Genomic DNA, 19,774 nt, shown 5'->3' with positions numbered 1-19,774 from the left:
TATTCTTAACAACCTCAAAGGAAAGAATACAGGCACACTCCTCCTGGGTGACCTCAATAGATGGAGGGGAAACCCTACCGACAAAGAGGCTATTAGCCTAGAAAAAAATCTTTCTAACATTAGCTATTCGATTGCCAACAATGGTCCCACTATCGGTTCCAACAACCAACTCGATTGGATTGTTTCCAATAATGTAGACCTTACTGTAACTAACACACAACCCTGTATCTGGAGCGATCATTACAAAATCGAAGCCACACTATCCCTGCCTTCCAAAAAAACCTATTCCGACAATCTACCCAAAATTACCCAGAGCAGAAACCTCAAGAAAATCACGCCAGATATGCTCTCGAGGGGGATCTCACACATCATGGATAACACCACAGACAACGACCCCTGTAACACTATCATCACCACCTATAACAACTACTTTCAAGATCTCCTAGACAAGTATGCCCCACTGAAAAACAAACTAGTGCGCCCCAATCTCAACCACCAAAGCTGGTACACTACGGAACTAGGCACCCTAAAGACTATCAAAAGGAAACTTGAAAGACAGTGGCTCAAAAACCCTACAGCACCCAATAAAGACACATGGAAGAAATCGGACACTCAGTACAGAAATAAAATTAAAGAAACAAAGAAAAACTACTATAACGAGCAAATTTCAGGTGCATCCAACTCCACAGGAAAGCTATTTCAAATCTTAAAAACCTTCGAAAAACCACCCACTCTTACCCCTCCTTTCCAGCCATCTCTGCTGGACTGCGAAAAGGTCCAAACTGCTTTTTCTCAAAAGATCCTAAAAGCTAGAGATACTATCTTAAATTGCAACACCACTGACATTCCATTGACTCACATCAAAACTGATCCTGAGATTAAAGTATTCAAATTCCAATTCTCACCAATAACACCAGAAATCATGGCGGAGACTCTCTCTAACATGAATTGCACTTCATGCCCTGAAAACATACTTCCCCCCAAGTTTATCCTAGATAACATAGACGTTTTTTCACCCTATCTTTGCCGTATGACAAACTCGTCCTTTAGAGACCAGACCGTCCCTACTAGCCTAAAAACTGTCACAGTCACACCATTGGTTAAAAAACCCGGCCTTGACCAGCAAAATCCAGCCAATCTCCGCCCTATCACGAACTGCAACTTTTTGTTGAAAGTTCTTGATAAAGTGGCCACCCAACAACTACAAGAGTACGTGGACAAGCACGATCTGTTACATCCCCAGCAATCAGGATTTCGAAGTGCACACAGCACGGAATCAGCATTACTTGACCTTCAATCCAAGATGCTAGAAATTCTGGATGGAGGCAAGGCTGGCCTGCTTGTTCTATTAGACCTCTCGGCGGCGTTCGACCTATTAGACCACGGTAAACTCTGTGAGGCCCTGGGAAAAGCAGGTAACTGTGCCGAGGAAGCTATTAATTGGATATCCTCTTTTTTGAATGACAGAAAATCCAAAATCACATGGGGTGGACACTCCTCTGGCACGAATCCAGTGGATTGCGGTGTCCCACAAGGTGCAAGTTTCTCCCCTCTCTTATTCAATCTTTATATCCGTTGCCTCTGCGCCCTCCTCTCACAGTTGGGTATTTACTTTACCAACTTCGCAGATGATACCCAACTGATTATAGAACTCAGTGGAGACCACATCACAGACAACAACAGACTCTCAGCAATCTATAATACTATAGAAAGCTGGATGAAAGCCCACTGGATGTGTCTGAATAGTTCTAAAACTGAACTCATGACTTTCGGATCTTCAAAAGCCCTATCCAATTTAGGCCCAGCCTACTCATCTTTTACTATTAAGGACTCCAACATCCTGGTCTCTAATAAGGTGAAAACACTTGGCATATACCTACAATCCTCATTAGGAGCAGATGCTCAGGTCACTTACCTCAAAAAAAACTGTCAATACTATCAGAGACTACTACACCGTATTAGGCCGTATCTTAATGCCACTAATTGCGCCACTATTGCTAGAGCCACGATTTTGTCCCGACTGGACTATGGGAATGCGCTGATGCTCGGTTCAAGTAACTCCTGCATTAAACAATGCCAAATAATCCAAAACAATGCCGTTAGAACCATCACCGGGAAGTCCAAGCGTGAGCATATTACCCATGAACGCAGAGGCCTTCACTGGCTCGCCATTGAGGAGCGCATTAAATTCAAATCCTTGACACTGGTCCACCGCTGTCTTTATGGCACGGCCCCCACATACCTAGAGAAGGAATTTCGCTGGTACGAACCAAGCCGCTGTCTTAGATCAGCAAAAAAAGGGCTACTCAAAGTTAGCCATACTAAAGTCAAAGCTAATGGACTCGGGAGAGCTTTCCCTACCAAAGCTATAGCACTCTGGAACGAGTTGCCTGACAATCTCAGATGTGAAAGTAGGTACTTGCTATTTAGGAAGCAGCTGAAAACGTTACTTTTTCGGTAAGCCGTTACATATTCAGCACGGACTCCCTTGAGTCCCCCGTCCTTTCCTTTTTATGTTGTCCTGTGATCTGTCCTCTCGTGTGCTTGTCGCGCCCTGATGCTTGCGAGCTCCGGCGCGTTACAAATATATAAATAAATAAATATAAATAAATAAACCTACATTGCTGGCAACCATGGTGATCACTGTCCATCTTCCCCTTACATAATTTTGCAAGGTCGGTGCTGCAGCCAGAGCTTCCTTTATGTATCTAAATTCACTTTTGAACTATCCATCCCACGTGAAGTTCTTGTCCATCTTCAATATACTTCTCAAAACAACTGTGTGATCTGCAAATCCGCTAATGAATTTAGCATAGTACTCGGCCATGCCTAGAAAGGTCCTGAGTTGTTCCTTGCTAACCATGAGCCTAATTGAGTCTACTAGCTCTTTTTTAGGTAAGATTCCTTCTCCGGAAATCACATGTCCCAAATACTCAATTTCTCTCTTGTAAATTTTGGATTTTTCTTTACTGAGTGCCATTCCTACCTCATGCAGTTTCTTAAATACTCTTTCCAACCTTCTATTGTGTTCCTCTTCGTTCTCTGCATAAATTAAAATATCATCCTGAAAGAAAATAACTCCCCATCCAAAATACGGTACATCATTTTCTGGAACATGGAAGCCGCAGAGATTAGTCCAAACGGCATCCTTTGATACTGATATAGTCCTTCCGGAGTGAAGAACACCAGCACATGCCTTGATTCCTTATACAATTTCACTTGATGGTAGAAAGCAGTAAGGTCCAATGTCGAGAATATTTTTGCTGAACCCATTGTTGAAATCAACTCCTGTATGTTTGGTAATGGGTGCCTCTCAGGAATAATGCACCTATTAAGTTCTCTAAGATCAATGCACACTCTAACTTTTCCTGAGCTCTTCCTGACAACAACCAACAGGGATACCCATTCAGACGCATCAATACTTTCAATAATCCCTTGTTCTTCTAGCTTCTTTAATTCCATTTTTACTTCTTCTTTAACTGCTAATGGCACATTGCGCAACTTCTGTGCAACTGGGTTTGCATCACGTTTGAGTAGAATGCGATGAGTAAAACCTTTCACACATCCTAAGGCATCCTCCTTGAATATGTCTGCACGTATCTTCTCTGTGTTTACTTCTGAACCTTCTACTAGAAACACTGATTCACTTGCATTGAGATCTGGTCGAACCTTCAGTAACTTCTGGTGAGCCCAACTGAGAAGTGAGGATCCTCCACTTTTTAAAACATAAATGCTCCTTCAGCTTGTCTTTCCTTGAACATTAATAGAGCACTGAACCATCCTATAAGCTCAATCTTGTCTCCCCCATATACTTTTGGTCTAATATCTACTTCATGTAGAAATTCTGGTCCACAACTCTTCCATACTCCCTCTGGGATGAGCGTATATCTGGCTCCTGAATCTACTATCATGATGATGGGATGTCCATTAATCACAATTGTTTTTCTTGGGCTGTCAACCACTTCACCATCATCTGATACCATGAATACCCATTTATCTCCTTCATCACTTTCTCCATTTCCAATCCAATTTGTGCCCAAGCCTAATCTCTTGTTCCTACATCACCTGGCAAGATGTGCTCTTCCATTATAATTTCTGCATATGATCTTTAAAGCTGGACAAACAGGACGGCTTGCCCAGTGTGACGGACTCTTACATCTGTAACGTGTCCTAAACATGGTTCATCCTCTTCCACTCTGCGCACCCCTGCCTCGACTCTGGTTCTCCGATACCGGTCTACTATTTCTGTGTACCCCTTCTTGGGTGTCCCTTCTTTCAGTGTTGAATCTTCCATCATACTTCGTTCTCACATCCATTTGGTTGCTGGTACTTGTTCTCCTATCTTAGCTTCCAACAACTGCTATAGTCTCCTCAGGACCTGGTTGTAAGATACTGCTGCTTTGACTGAGATATCCTTTACTCTGCTCTCCAACGTTTTCACACATTTTTCGGTGTGCTCCACTTCCTTGGCCATTTTCAATACAACATCTAATGATGGGTCATCCTCAGTCCACAGTTTTTCCCTAACCTTGCTACTGCTACACTCCGACATAAATTGATACCTCAGTCTCTCCTCTAATTGCTGGTTGAATTTATACTTTTTGGCCAATTTCCTCAATGCCGTGATGTACAGCTCAACAGTTTCTCCTTCCTCTTGCACTCTTTTTCTGAATTTATACCTCTCTAATATGGTGTTAATTTTCTTCTCATAATGTTTGTTCATCTTCTGGATGGCTTTCTCATACTCGTTCATGTCCCACCTTCTCCTTTCAGAAGGTTTGGAAAATCCTCATATTTCTCTTGACCAGCTGGTCCCAAACAATACAGTAGCAAGGATTTTATTTCTCTCAACACTGTCGTGTGTGCCACACACCACATTGGCATAGTGTTCAAATGTCTTGAGCCATCTCTTCCATAGTAGTATAGGTACTCCAAACTCGGGCAGAAACATCTGAGGAGCTGGGACCCTTTGCATTGACATGTCTCTAGAACCTCTGTGAGCCGTGGTAATTTGACTGTGGCACTTAGTTATGTGGCTTTGGCAATCAAGTGTACTGGTTCACTTACTGTAACACTCACCTGTGTCTCTGCAGGAGCGATGGATGAGCCTCCTTTGACCCCGAGTTCTCACTCCCCCTGTTTCACCTGGAGGAACACCTGTCAAATATAAGATGCACACTCAGACCTGGGCTCACCTGATTCCCCTGGGCCCCTTCCCTTCTCTCTACTATGTGCTGTGATGTCTCCTAAGGTCTTACCTTGGTTTTTAGTGGGGTGTGCACTCCATCCTGCATTCGCAGGGACACGATGAAGAACGTAAGCAAACCTGGTGGCCAACTTGGCGAGAGGATATTGCCACCTACATAGGCCCCTCTGAGGTGTGTGTACAATACAAAACATCCAGGCAAAAACCAGCCGGCCTCCTTCAGCCAATCACCATTCCGCCAGTTCCCTGGCACACAGTATCAATGGACTTTGTCACTGACCTACCTCTTAACTCAGGTTATAATACCATCCTCGTAGTAGTGGACCTCTTCTCCAAAATGGCCCATTTCAGAGCTCTAAAAGGCATTCCCTCAGCTCAGACCCTGGCGCAGGTTTTTCTAGACCCAATTGTGAAGTTACATGGATCTCTACCGTAATCGTTTCTGACAGAGGCAGCCAATTTGTATCTCATTTTTGGAAAAAATGTTGTGCCCTGGCAAGAGTAGAAGTCCGTCTATCTTCTAGTCACCACCCTCAAACGGATGGCCAAACCGAGCGCACAAACCAGACCATGGAACAGTATTTGCGCAGTCTATTACACCAAACAAGCCAAAGCTGGACATAAATTCTATGGATGGCGGAGTATGCCTACAACAACTCAACACATTCATCAACCCAAGCAACACCCTTCTTTACTATATATGGTCGAAACCCCAGAACGTTGGTCTACTATCCACCGAAAACATTGAAATGCCTGCAGTAAAGAATCTACATGCCAGCACCATGAAAGCAGCCAGAGAAACCAGCAGGAACCTACAGCAAGCCAAAGAAACACAGAAAAGAAACGTTGATCGCCATCGATGAAAAGCCCCAGATTATCAAGTGGGAGACTCGGTCTGGCTGGCAACTAGGCATATTGCTTTAAAGGGTCCCACAAAATGTCAGCCTAGATACATCAGCCCGTCTACAATTGAAAAAGTAATTAATTCAGCAGCCATGAGACTGGCGTTACCTCAACATATGCGTATACATCCCGTATTTCACGTGTCACTATTAAAACCAGCACAACCAGGAACCCAACTTCCGCACCTACCGCACCCATACAAGTGGGTGAAGAAGCACCAGAATATGAGGTCAAGAACATATTAGATTCCAAACAAGTACAAAAGACCCTGTATTATTTGATTGACTGGAAGTGGTACGGACCCCAGGAAAGATCATGGGAACCCAGCACACACGTGCATGCCCCCCGATTGGTGCGGAAATTCCATCTGGACCATCCTGAGAAACCAAAGCCCTCATACACACCATTGAGAGGGGTTTTGAGGGGGAAGACTGTCATGGGTATCAGGAAGGTAGTTGGGGCAAGCTGGGTGGAGGATTGGCAGGCCTGGCATAGGCACACAAAGAACTCATAGCAAATCGCTCCTTTAATTCCCTCCTAGTGTTTGTAGTAACCTTCTGGTTACCACTTCCTGTTGCCAAACAGGAAGTGCATGATGATTCATGAGCTCTATAGTGTTTGGCTGTGGCTGGCTATATAAGCCACACCCAAGATTCTTCCAGTGCTTCGTGTTGCTTACTGTGAGCTGTATCAGCAACACACTTGCCGTGCTCTGGATCAGCCAGCTTCTGCTTACCTGCTTCGGATCATCCTGCTTCTGCTTACCTGCTCCGGATCATCCTACTTCTGCTTACCCGTTCCGGATCATTCTGCTTCAGCTTACCTGCTCCGGAAGAACCTCCGTTCTTACTCCACGCTGTAGTTATCTCCAGCCAAGAGAGGATTTCTAAACTGGCACCTGTAAGAACGAAGAAGAACTGCGTTAACACGCGCACATCAGTAATGCTGCGCATACTCACCGAATCTTCCCACGATGCTGCAATCCAGGTCAGTTCTATGAGCGCACAACCCCCTGCAAAAGAAAGAAGAGACATTATTCATTGCGCTCGCCCCAATAACGCATACACTTATTTCACTGCGCTCGCGGTGCATACTTACCAAAAGCCTCGCTGTATACTTACCCAACCACGAAGTCTCCCATAGTGCTAAAACCAGACTCGAGGTGCTAATACCACATCATTTCTCCTGCAAGGGAAAGGGAGAGACATTACCAAGCGCGCTCAAATTGAAGGCACTGTGCAAACCTAACAGTAGCTAGGTTCTACACGCAGCGCTACTCAGCCACAAAAATACCGACAAACAAAGACAATATGCACAATTTTGGACACTCAACATTCTCCGCACAACGTTCACTTGTGGGAAGGACTTTCTATCCAGTGAAGAAACTGGCGCCTTAAACACTCGGCCTCGCTGTGAAGGCATAAAACAGCATTCGGCATCTGAACTCAGCCTACAGACATTGGCACCAATCAAATGAGTGAATCGCGCCCCTGCTAATGCAGGATGGAGTGCACACCCTACTAAAGATGAAGGTAAGCCCATAGGGGGAGATCACAGCACACAGTAAAGGGAGGGGAAGGGCCCAGGGGAATCAGGTGAATTCAGGTCTGAGTGTACACCTTGTATTTGACAGGTATTCCTCCGGGTGAAACAGAGGAAGTGAAGACCCGGGGTCAAAGGAAGCTCGTCCATCCCTCCTGCAGAGACACAGTTGAGTGTGACAATGGCCCTCTATAATTGCTTGGCATGCTCGTGCCATGTCTGGAACATTCAGTTCACTTAGCAGCACGTAAGCTCATACCCAGGTGCCAGCAGGTGGACTTGACTTTACCTCCCCCCCAATTAGCCCAACATCTCTCATCACCCAAGCCTTCTGCCATGCAGATTGTCTCTGAACTTGGCCTTGTAAAGTATCTTTGTCTGTGGGAATATATGGGAGTGCGAGCACACACTATCGTTGTTCTAGGACTCGAAGCCACACTCTATTTCTATCCTTGGTTCACGTGACAGGAGACCATAATTTTGACTATTTTGCAGCATTTAAATGTCTTAAATGAATAAAAATTGGCATGCTTGGTGTTCTTTCTTTGTACCTTAACAAGGAATGATTCAGCTTCTCACGTTCACCGGCTTCAAGAATAGATAACAGGCCTTGACTTTCTTCAGCTTTGACACCAGGCCAGACAGACTCGCTATTCGTTTTCACGATCTCATCTTATTCGTGCTGAGATACAGTTCATGGACTTTCCTCTCCATGGGTCCTGGCTTACTAAATTCATGACATCAATGTCCAGTTTATATACGATGGCAGCTTCGCCTGCAGTCTATTCACTACATATAGCCAGCTTCTATGATCACCTAGTCTAATTGCGTTACATCATCTGAACAGTCATTAACGGCTTGCTTTTTCTGCAGTACTTTGCATAAATGCAATCTTCTTTTCTGCATATTAAAGTTTACTCAGTTCTTAACTTTGTCATCAGTTTCTGTATGATCCATACATTCTCTCCAGTTAGTATTCTTCAGGGCGTCACGCTCGTTTCTTGTGACATCAGCGGCTCCTCTTTCACTCTTTTTAATAGTGTAGAGGAGGTCCCAGATATGGCCTGCACTCCAGCCACCCATTTTGAGATACCAGGAACATACTCGCCAAGATATGTGACGTATGAAGAGCAAATAAACCAACAGAGAGCAGCGCTAGGGCTCTGCCCAGTGCCCATCAGAAGAGCAATACCTGTTGACGTGCCTATAACCAGACAACCATGGGCAGCACGGTACCCGTTGAGACAACCGTACCAGCAGTTGGCACGAAATGAAGACCACTTACAAACTGTCCCCGAAGAGACCCAAAGGGCCTTAATTGAAGGCAAATGGTGAACAATACAAGGGCCCGGACAGACGTTCAGACGAACGAAACGTTGATCAAAAGATGTCACACGAAGACGAAATGGAAAGAATAAGGATGTAACGGACTTTAAAGAAGAGACAATGTTGAAATATAGAGAAACATAACCATAATGCAGGATGAAAATCTGCAACTGGCTAAATGCCTGTAAATAAGCTTGGAATGCAAGAAGCTAAGAAAACAGTACTGCTTGCTAAGCTTAGTAGAAGAATAGAGCGGCAAGTGCCAACTATATACATATCTACCTCAGCGAAGCACATTATACAAATGTGACTCCATTTTACAAAAGCAGAATTAAGCCCAGAATGGTAGGGTTCAAACAAGCCAGGATTCATATACAAGCACAAAGCCAGACGAAAGAGCGGAATTGAAACTCAGCAAGAAGCAGCTCATGCCTGTAATTCAAGTCACCAAAGAGAGGGAGGAGAGCTGCATCTCTGAAGAAATGAAACTTAAGAGCATAGCAGCCAGCCAGTGAAGGTCGAGATAAGGGGGGCCAGGCAGGTGGCAAGGATAAAGGAAGATTCTAATACACAAATAGAGGGGAAATGAAGCTACACAAATAGAGGGAAAATGAAGCAGTTTCCTGGTGGTCTGACACGTGACCAGCCAAGCGCAAAAAGGTACCCACGTCTGATGTCATCCCAAAGCAAAGAGTGCCATAACTTTTCCTGATAAGAAGCTACAGTTTCAAGCCCATCCTCAGCCAACTAATTGACACATAGTCCTAGGGTACTGATTGATGGAAGGGAGGCAGGGTGAATCGTGGGGCACACTGCATCTGGGTGCCCATGCTGCATGCTGCTAATTAAAGTGGAGATTTATGTCTAGGGTTGTAACCTACCCAATCACAATGGACCAAATAATCTAGGGTCCTATAGCTAGTAGAACGAATGAGACGTCATACTTGTAATGACATCTATCACAAGTTATGTAGAGGGATGGGCGTAGACGCCCACCCGATAAGAGTTATCCAATCTTCACACTCTGTTACTATATACAGATATGGCACCTATACTTAAGTTACCTTTTCCGGCCAATAGAATTTCATGATAAACTTTGAGTGTAACACGTCAACGATGACGAAAATTCGCTATAACTATCTGTCTGAATGAAGATTTGGGGGAGTTGAAGCGAGACGGGCGATTCCATCACTGTTGATTTCCATTGTTTCCCCGTTTTTTGTACTTGTCATTAAACGGACTTCCCTTTGCCAAACCACTGAGTTTTCCTTATTGATTGGTGTTGGAGTAAGAGAATCCTGCACCCCATCCTCCTCAAGGTGCAGCTATCTCGTCTTAAGGTATTGAGGGTGAGCTCTGATCCCATGGGCCCGTCAGAGGTCGCTCCGCACTCCTTTACACTTGGTAGCGGAGAGGATGGTTCTGACCATCAACTATTGATTATTGATAAGACCCCTATTGACCGTCGACGCAAAGTATCTTTAGGTTTTCGGCAATATCACAAACCCTTCGCCATTTGGCCGAGTAGACTGTGAAGCTTCCCGTGGACAATGATAGTTTGAATCTGTCCAAAAAACCTGCAGTGGGTCTGAGGGCACCCGTTTTTATAACATAAACCCTTCTATTCCTACGCGCAGCGAATCAGGCGAAAGACTAAAGAGGCAGTAACGGAGGAGGGATCCGGAGGATCCAAAGAGGAACGATGCGAGCGGTGAGTGAAACAAAAATTGAATGCTTTGGCAAATGTTATAGGCTTTAGAACAAGTAAGGGAAAGGTAACGGAGGGAGGCGGAAAAAACAAAATAGTCAGAAGTAGAGAAGAAAGAATATATATAAGGGGATAATGACTCGAGAATAACTGAATAAATAGTGAAAAGCGGGGCAGACACCTGAGATAAAGAGAGAGGACACTGGGGCAGACACCTGAGATAAAGTGAGAGGATTTGCCTTGTTCCTGCTCTTTAATATAGCGGTCGGAAGAAACGTGAACTCATAGTCCCACATAATAGGGAACGACTAGGCTACTACGACGATTAAAGACGTCATAAATGGAGTTTGTTTAAACTCCATGTCGGGGTATTGATTAGAAGGCAGAGATATCTGTGTCGAGCTGGTGTTTGTCTTGTCTGTTTAATGTTTGTCATATATTTTCTGTTGATATGTCACACGTAAGGAAAGGTGTCTCCTTGTTGCTTGAAATTGATTAGGGGTTTTACGAGATTCTATAGTTTAGAGAGAATCGCACATGAAATGATGTTCTTGAATAAAGTGGTGAAACAAAGGGTGGCGGGAAAAGATTGGATTGGCGCTTGCGATATTTGGTGCTCGCTCATATTGTTGGGAGTGTGAAATTGAACGAAAGTATTGTTAGAAACAGATTTAAGCATGGAAAACATTACCCCATTAGCACACTTATGTAAACAACTGCCTAAACATGAACCCAAGCTTAAGAAATACAGTACTGAGTGGGTTAAGGGCACCGCCCACAATATGTTTATGCTGTGGCCACAGAATGGGTCTCTATCTAAAGCCGTCTTACAACACATGACGACTTACTTGCATGCCACATATACAGGCAAGAAGCTAGAGAAACGTCTCGCTGTTCTAGAACTTTGGAAAATGTTCAAACAGTCGAAGGAAGAAGAGCCACCTGCTGATTGGATATTAATAGTATGCACAGAGGGGGGTGAGGTGCATACCGCACCTCCTGCCCCGCCTGAAACAGAAACTGAGGGAAGTAAGACAAAGGGACTATACCCATTAAGAGAGCTTAAGGCAGCTACAGGGTATAGCAACCCCGCATATGAGTCACCTTCGTACAGTAGTGACGAAAATAAAGGGAAGGATCAGGATAAGAATCTTACCTCCGCAGTCCCGAAGGACAAGGAGAGACACGATGATGAGAGGAAGGATCAGGCACAGACAAGTGCACCTTTCGATAAAGAGAGAGAGGTAAAGAAATAGAAAGGAAGTGAAGACAGAACTGATGAGATAGCATTCGCAAAAGACGAATAGTTGGGAGGTGTCATGATCTCTGCTTCCAAAAGATCAGGACTTGCCCGACTCCCTTGGAAGCAGACCCATAACCCCGGTTCCGAGTGCCAGCCAGTCCCAATTGGGACCTTTTGGACCCTGTCCTGGCGCCAGTGGCACCAGGCTCATAAAGATGCCCAGTCCCAGCGCTGGAAGCGCCGGGCTCATAATGCTTGGGTGGACTTACCTGCAGCAGACCATGCTGCTTACTTACCTGCCAGTTGAACCCCTGATCCTCTTCTGTTTGGGACTACTTTTCCTGTTGGGTGGGGCAGGAGCCACTCCCTAGGTTCAGAACACTGGAACTGTTCTGGAAAGCAGGAACTCTTTTCTTACCTAGGCGTGGCTGTGGAAGGAGACACCTAAGCACTACAGGAGGCTATTTAAACCACACCCGATATATGAATCTTGCTTTGCGTTATTCTGCATTCTCTGCAGCAGAACGCTCATCGTGTCTTCTGCTTCTGATCCTTGTCCTAAGGGAACAAAGGCTTACCATCCTGGAATCCAGTCTTCAGCAGCACCTGTAAAGACAAAGAAAGAACAGGTTAGCACTACGGTCTTCAGTGGCAGCGCATCTCTTACCTGGTCCATCGGCTGTCACCAACGCCTCGCGCTGCATTCCGGCATCTGAAAGACAAAGGCTTACCTACTCTTCGCATGCTCCGGAGGTCTTCGCACTGCATTCCGGCATCTGAAAGACAAAAGCTTACCAGCTCTTCGCACGCTCCGGAGGCCTTTGGCGCTGCATCCCGCATCTGAAAGATAAAAGAAGGTGCGTTTAAAGACATTGGGCAACTTTATTACTCACGTGCCATTACTCCTTCCCACGCCGAATCCAGTGGGTATTCCAGCACCCTTCAGCTTCTCTAAAGCTCCGAACTTGTACCTGCAAGATAAAAGGGACAGTTAGTGCGCATCGTGAAGCAGGCTACAAGCGCTTACTTACGTGCTTCCAGGCGCTTCTATTCCTCACGCGGGTTCGATCCTCAACTCTCATCAGCCCGCCATCCGCCATCGCCGGAACCCTGCAAAACAAGAGATATCATTACAAAAGACTTTTAAGACATTTGAAGTGCCCAGAACTTACCGTTCGTGCAGTTAACGACGGACAGCAGTCATCTGAGGTCAAGAGGCCTGCACCCTTATCCAGTGAAGAAACTGGTTACGGCACCCTGCCCCGAGGCAGATGGAGAGCTCGGCGTTCACTTACCTAAGGTGAGGGTGTTAACCTTTGGGGTTCTACAGGAGAAGAGAAAGGGAAGAGGAGAGAGGCACCCAATAACCCCAGTTCATTAATCCCATATTTTCCATCTGCAGACATCTTACTCTTCGAGTCAGACATACAGTGCACAGAGGTCCAGCCCAAAGAGCCAACCGTGTGTTACACATCACCTTTGAAGATACGGCATTCACCCAGTCAAGACCGGCGCCTCTGCGGGAATCAGGTGAGCGTTACAGAACGCAAAGCCAATCGCAAAACTCCCACCCAGGCGCTATGGAAACCTCGGATACCGACCAGCTAGCCCAGTTACTTGGGGAACTAAGAGCAGAAGTGCATGCAGCCCGTCAGGAAACGAATGCTCTAAGAAGGGAACTGATTATTTCCAAGGAGCGAACAGACGGTCTCGCTAGACAATTGCTACAGTCACAAGCCGGACAAACTCTGTTACCCGCATCAGGGGCAAATCTTCCTTCAACATCCTCTACGAACCCAGTGCAGATCAACCTACCTGGGAATGTACCTCTGGCTCCGCCCGAACGATTTTCTGGTGACCCAAAGAGGTTTGCAGTATTTATTAATCAGTGCCGGTTGCACTTCTTATGCCGGCCAGCAGCCTTTCCAGCTGATCAAGCTAAGGTAGCTTTCGTGCTTTCGTACCTTAGTGGCAATGCGGCAGACTGGTCGATCCCTCTAGTTAATCAAGATGATCCGGTTCTCCATGATTTTCAAGCTTTTCAGCTCAGTATGGAAAAACTGTTTGCAAGACATTCACAGGGGCAGGCCTTGGACAATGAGCTCCTTTCATTGCGACAGGGTAATCAAGACCTTTTGGCTTATATTGCGTCTTTCAACAGACTGATAGTGGAAACTCGATGGCCTGAGGACAAAAGGATTACGCTGTTTTATAGAGGTCTACGTGGAGAGCTCAAAGATGTGTTAGCCCAAGTAGTGAGTCCCCCGCAAGACTGTTCGGACTATATTGACTTAGTCGTTCAAATTGACCACAGACTGCAGAACAGGAAGGCCGATCGTTCCAAGTTTGATGCTCGAGTATTTTCCAAACCACCAACTCCTACCAAAGGAGTAGACTCCGGGGAACCCATGCAAACAGGGGGCCTGAAAGGACCACTAACACAAAAGGAGCGGGAAAGGAGAAAACAGCTGCAATTATGCCTCTATTGCGGAAACTCGGGGCACTTTCTTCGAGACTGTCCGGTGAAACCAGCCAAGAAGGCAGTAGGAGCTGCAGTTACCAGGGTCACAAACTCTGAGCAGGGAAACAACCTCGCCCGACAAGAATAGAGGTCCTCTTGCCGAGCGTTAAAACCAGTTCCGTGACCTCGCATTTCGTGATACCTATGGTCCTCATTAGCCCTGAACATCCGGATCGATTACATGCGATTGAAGCTTACGTCGACAGCGGTGCCATCGGCAATTATGTGGATCATGAAATGGTTTTGAGGATGAATCTGACTCTTTGTCCAAAGGCTGTAAAGGACGTCATTACTACGGTGGATGGTACGGAGATAGCCTCCGGACCAGTAACGCATACCACCCAAGAAGTGACGCTAGTAAGTCAAGATGGACACCATGAGAAGATCGTGTTCGATGTGATCAAGGCCCCTCAGTTCCAGATTATTCTAGGAATTCCTTGGTTAGAGAAGCACAATCCTCAGATCGATTGGCGAGCAAGAACGGTTCAGTTTCCAGAATGTGTCTCTACTTGTCACCCTCGACCTGGTGTTGCACTGGCAGCAACTTCCTCGGAGGCTCCTCAGTTACCTCCTGAATACCTAGAATTCCAAGATGTTTTCTGGAAGGATCAGGCTAACTCTCTACCTCCTCATAGGTCTTATGACTGCCAGATAGACCTGATACCTGGATCTACTCCTCCTTGTAGTAGAATTTATGCCCTCACCGAGCCTGAGAATCTTCACCTCCGACAATACCTGGATCAATACCTAGCGAATGGGTTTGTTCGTCCTTCCAAGTCCCCTGCTTCCTCAGCTTTGTTCTTCGTTCCAAAAAAAGAAGGGGACCTTAGAACTTGTATAGATTATCGCGCCCTGAACCAGATCACTGTTAAGAATAGATATCCGTTACCTTTGATCCCTGAACTCCTGGACCAAGTCAGAAAAGCATGCATATATACAAAGCTGGATCTTAGAGGAGCCTACCTCTTGGTACGAGTAAAAGAGGGCGATGAATGGAAGACGGCCTTCCGCACCAAGTATGGGCTATTTGAATATCAGGTCATGCCCTTCGGACTTTGCAATGCCCCGGCCGCCTTTCAATATTTTATGAACGATGTCCTCAGGGAGCTCATAGATGTGTGTGTTGTTGTTTACATTGACGACATCCTCGTTTATTCTTCATCGGAAACTGAACATCGGAAACACGTGAAAATGGTCCTCGAGAGATTGCGTCAACACAAACTTTTCGCTAAGTTGGAAAAATGTGTTTTCAACGTGACTGTAGTTGATTTCTTGGGATTCATATTATCACCTAGCAGAGTGCGTATGGATTCAAAGAAGGTCGATGCAATTCTCAAATGGCCATCGCCATCCTCCGTAAAAGGTGTTCAAAGCATGTTAGGCTTCGCTAACTTTTACCGCAGGTTTATCCCCGAATTCTCTCGAATAGTCCAGCCCATCACCGCCTTGTTAAAGAAAAACAAACGTTTTGAATGGTCTACCGAGGCGGAACAAGCTTTCCAGAATTTGAAGACTAGATTTATCTCTGCACCGATCTTAAAACATCCTCGCCCAGAACTCCCCTACATCGTTGAAACTGATGCTTCGAGCCTTGCCATGGGGGCAGTTCTATCACAAAAGGACCCAGTAACCAATCAGTTGCATCCCGTGGCATTGTGGTCCCGCAAATTCTCGCCTCCTGAAATCAATTACACTATTACTGATAAGGAACTTCTAGCTATCAAGTCCGCCTTTAAGGCTTGGCGGCATTATCTTCTGGGGGCCCGACACACCGTTACTGTGATTACAGATCACTGAAACCTGCAATATTTGAAAACCGCAAAAGCTCAATCCTCTAGGCAACTCCGTTGGGCACTATTCTTTGCCGATTTTGACTTCATAATTACCTATCGACCTGGTACAAAAAACGGTAAAGCTGATGCCCTTTCTCGGATGGGAGTGGAAGAACGTTTGATCAATCCTAAACCTGTACCTATCATTCCCGAACAAAGAATTCTAGGTGTAATCGCCACACAATCCATAGAGGAAGTTAAGGATAAAGCCAGGCTACTGGTAACTCCAGAAGACATACAGAATTGGCATCTGCAGGGAAAGGACTTTACGGTGAAGGACAACCTATTTTATTTCCAAGAACGGTTATACCTGCCCAGCACAGATTTACAGAAAAAGGTAATCTCTTGTTATCACGATTCTTTAATGGAAGGACATCCCGGTATGACCAAGACCTCGGAAAAGATCAAGCGCTACTTCTGGTGGCCGTCTTGGAAAAAAGATATCAGAGACTTTATAATGTCCTGTGGAGTATGCGCCCAAAACAAGAGTCAAAAGGAAAAACCAGCCGGCCTCTTACGCCCTATTGACATCCCGCCTCGCCCTTGGCATACGCTTTCTATGGACTTCATCACCGATCTACCTCCATGCTCCGGATACAATACGATCCTAGTAATCGTGGACCTATTCTCCAAGATGGCGCATTTCATTCCACTCAAAGGCTTACCAACAGCAGCAACTCTGGCCCGAGAATTTCTCGAAAACATCGTCCGACTGCACAGTTTTCCTTCAGTTCTAATTTCGGATCGAGGTAGTCAATTTATTTCTCATTTTTGGGGAAGTTGCTGTCGGTCGGCTCAAATTGATGTGAGACTTTCGACCAGCCACCACCCTCAAACCGACGGACAAACCGAGATGACCAATCAAACTCTGGAACAGTATTTGCGCTGCATGCTACAATAAACTGAAAAAACTTGGAAAGATATCCTTTGGATAGCCGAATATGCCTACAATAACTCTGTCCACTCGGGAACTGGGAAGACCCCGTTTTTTCTTTTATACGGTAGTCACCCTCGAACCTCGGAGTTGGATCCACTCCAAGATCTTGGAACACCAGCAGTAGACCACCTGCATTCTACAATCACCCAAGCCTTTAAGGAAGCCGTTTCTCACCTTCAAAGGGCTAAAGAACAATACAAGAAAGGAGCAGATCAACATCGGAAGGAAGCCCCTCAATATCAAGTAGGAGATCAAGTCTGGTTATCCACCAAATATCTACCTCTAAAAGGACCACGCACATTCAACCCAAGATACCTTGGTCCCTATTCCATCACTACCATAGTAAATCCAGTAGCGGTCAATTTGGACTTGCCCCCTCACATGAAGATACATCCGATCTTCCACGTCTCTCTATTAAAACCCGTGCAACCTCAAACCGACTAACTACATCTCCAAAACCTATTCTAGTTGATGGAGAACTCGAGTTTGAAGTCAAAAGCATCCTGGATTCCAAGATCTCCAAATCTAAACTATTTTACCTGATTGACTGGAAAGGCTACGGTCCCCAAGAAAGATCCTGGGAACCTGCAGAATATGTCCACGCGCCTCGTCTAATCAAAAGATTTCATCGAACATTTCCTAACAAGCCCAAACCCCCGGAGAAGCCCGGTTTGGGAGGGGCCTTGAGGGGGGGTGCTGTCATGATCTCTGCTTCCAAAAGATCAGGACTTGCCCGACTCCCTTGGAAGCAGACCCATAACCCCGGTTCCGAGTGCCAGCCAGTCCCAATTGGGACCTTTTGGACCCTGTCCTGGCGCCAGTGGCACCAGGCTCATAAAGATGCCCAGTCCCAGCGCTGGAAGCGCCGGGCTCATAATGCTTGGGTGGACTTACCTGCAGCAGACCATGCTGCTTACTTACCTGCCAGTTGAACCCCTGATCCTCTTCTGTTTGGGACTACTTTTCCTGTTGGGTGGGGCAGGAGCCACTCCCTAGGTTCAGAACACTGGAACTCTTCTGGAAAGCAGGAACTCTTTTCTTACCTAGGCATGGCTGTGGAAGGAGACACCTAAGCACTACAGGAGGCTATTTAAACCACACCCGATGGATGAATCTTGCTTTGCTTTATTCTGCATTCTCTGCAGCAGAACGCTCATCGTGTCTTCTGCTTCTGATCCTGGGCCTAAGGGAACAAAGGCTTACCATCCTGGAATCCAGTCTTCAGCAGCACCTGTAAAGACAAAGAAAGAACAGGTTAGCACTACGGTCTTCAGTGGCAGCGCATCTCTTACCTGGTCCATCGGCTGTCACCAACGCCTCGCGCTGCATTCCGGCATCTGAAAGACAAAGGCTTACCTACTCTTCGCATGGTCCGGAGGTCTTCGCACTGCATTCCGGCATCTGAAAGACAAAAGCTTACCAGCTCTTCGCACGCTCCGGAGGCCTTCGGCGCTGCATCCCGCATCTGAAAGACAAAAGAAGGTGCGTTTAAAGACATTGGGCAACTTTATTACTCACGTGCCATTACTCCTTCCCACGCCGAATCCAGTGGGTATTCCAGCACCCTTCAGCTTCTCTAAAGCTCCGAACTTGTACCTGCAAGATAAAAGGGACAGTTAGTGCGCATCGTGAAGCAGGCTACAAGCGCTTACTTACGTGCTTACAGGCGCTTCTATTCCTCACGCGGGTTCGATCCTCAACTCTCATCAGCCCGCCATCCGCCATCGCCGGAACCCTGCAAAACAAGAGATATCATTACAAAAGACTTTTAAGACATTTGAAGTGCCCAGAACTTACCGTTCGTGCAGTTAACGACGGACAGCAGTCCTCTGAGGTCAAGAGGCCTGCACCCTTATCCAGTGAAGAAACTGGTTACGGCATCCTGCCCCGAGGCAGATGGAGAGCTCGGCGTTCACTTACCTAAGGTGAGGGTGTTAACCTTTGGGGTTCTACAGGAGAAGAGAAAGGGAAGAGGAGAGAGGCACCCAATATCCCCAGTTCATTAATCCCATATTTTCCATCTGCAGACATCTTACTCTTCGAGTCAGACATACAGTGCACAGAGGTCCAGCCCAAAGAGCCAACCGTGTGTTACACATCACCTTTGAAAATACGGCATTCACCCAGTCAAGACCGGCGCCTCTGCGGGAATCAGGAGAGCGTTACAGGAGGACAGATATTGTTGAAACTCGATGGAAAAGGAAGTGGTGATGTTATCACATCGAGAAGTTTGATGAGGCACAGAGAAGGGAGAAGGAGAAGGAAAAGGAGTTAAAGGATGAAAGGATAAGAAGGAAAGATAGGCTGAGGCGAGAGCAGTTATATCGCAAGGAGCAAGAAAAGCAGTTCGATCGCAAGCAGAAAGCAGCCTATGACCTGTACAGACAGAAACAGCTAAGGTTGGAAGAAGAGCAAAGAGTATGTGAAAAAAGGATAAAGAGATGAGAAGGTGAGGAAGTTTGAAGGGCAAATGAACGTAGAAATGAAAGGAGAAGGGAAGAAGATAAGGTTATAGAAGAGGCAGTGAAGAGCAAAGAATTCGATGAGGATATTGAA

This window comes from Ambystoma mexicanum, chromosome 8 (genome assembly GCF_040938575.1).
Source record: "Ambystoma mexicanum isolate Mex_15411 chromosome 8, UKY_AmexF1_1, whole genome shotgun sequence".
NCBI lineage: Eukaryota > Metazoa > Chordata > Amphibia > Caudata > Ambystomatidae > Ambystoma > Ambystoma mexicanum.
The sequence above is the reverse complement of the archived record's forward strand: the minus strand, read 5'-3'. Positions refer to the sequence as shown.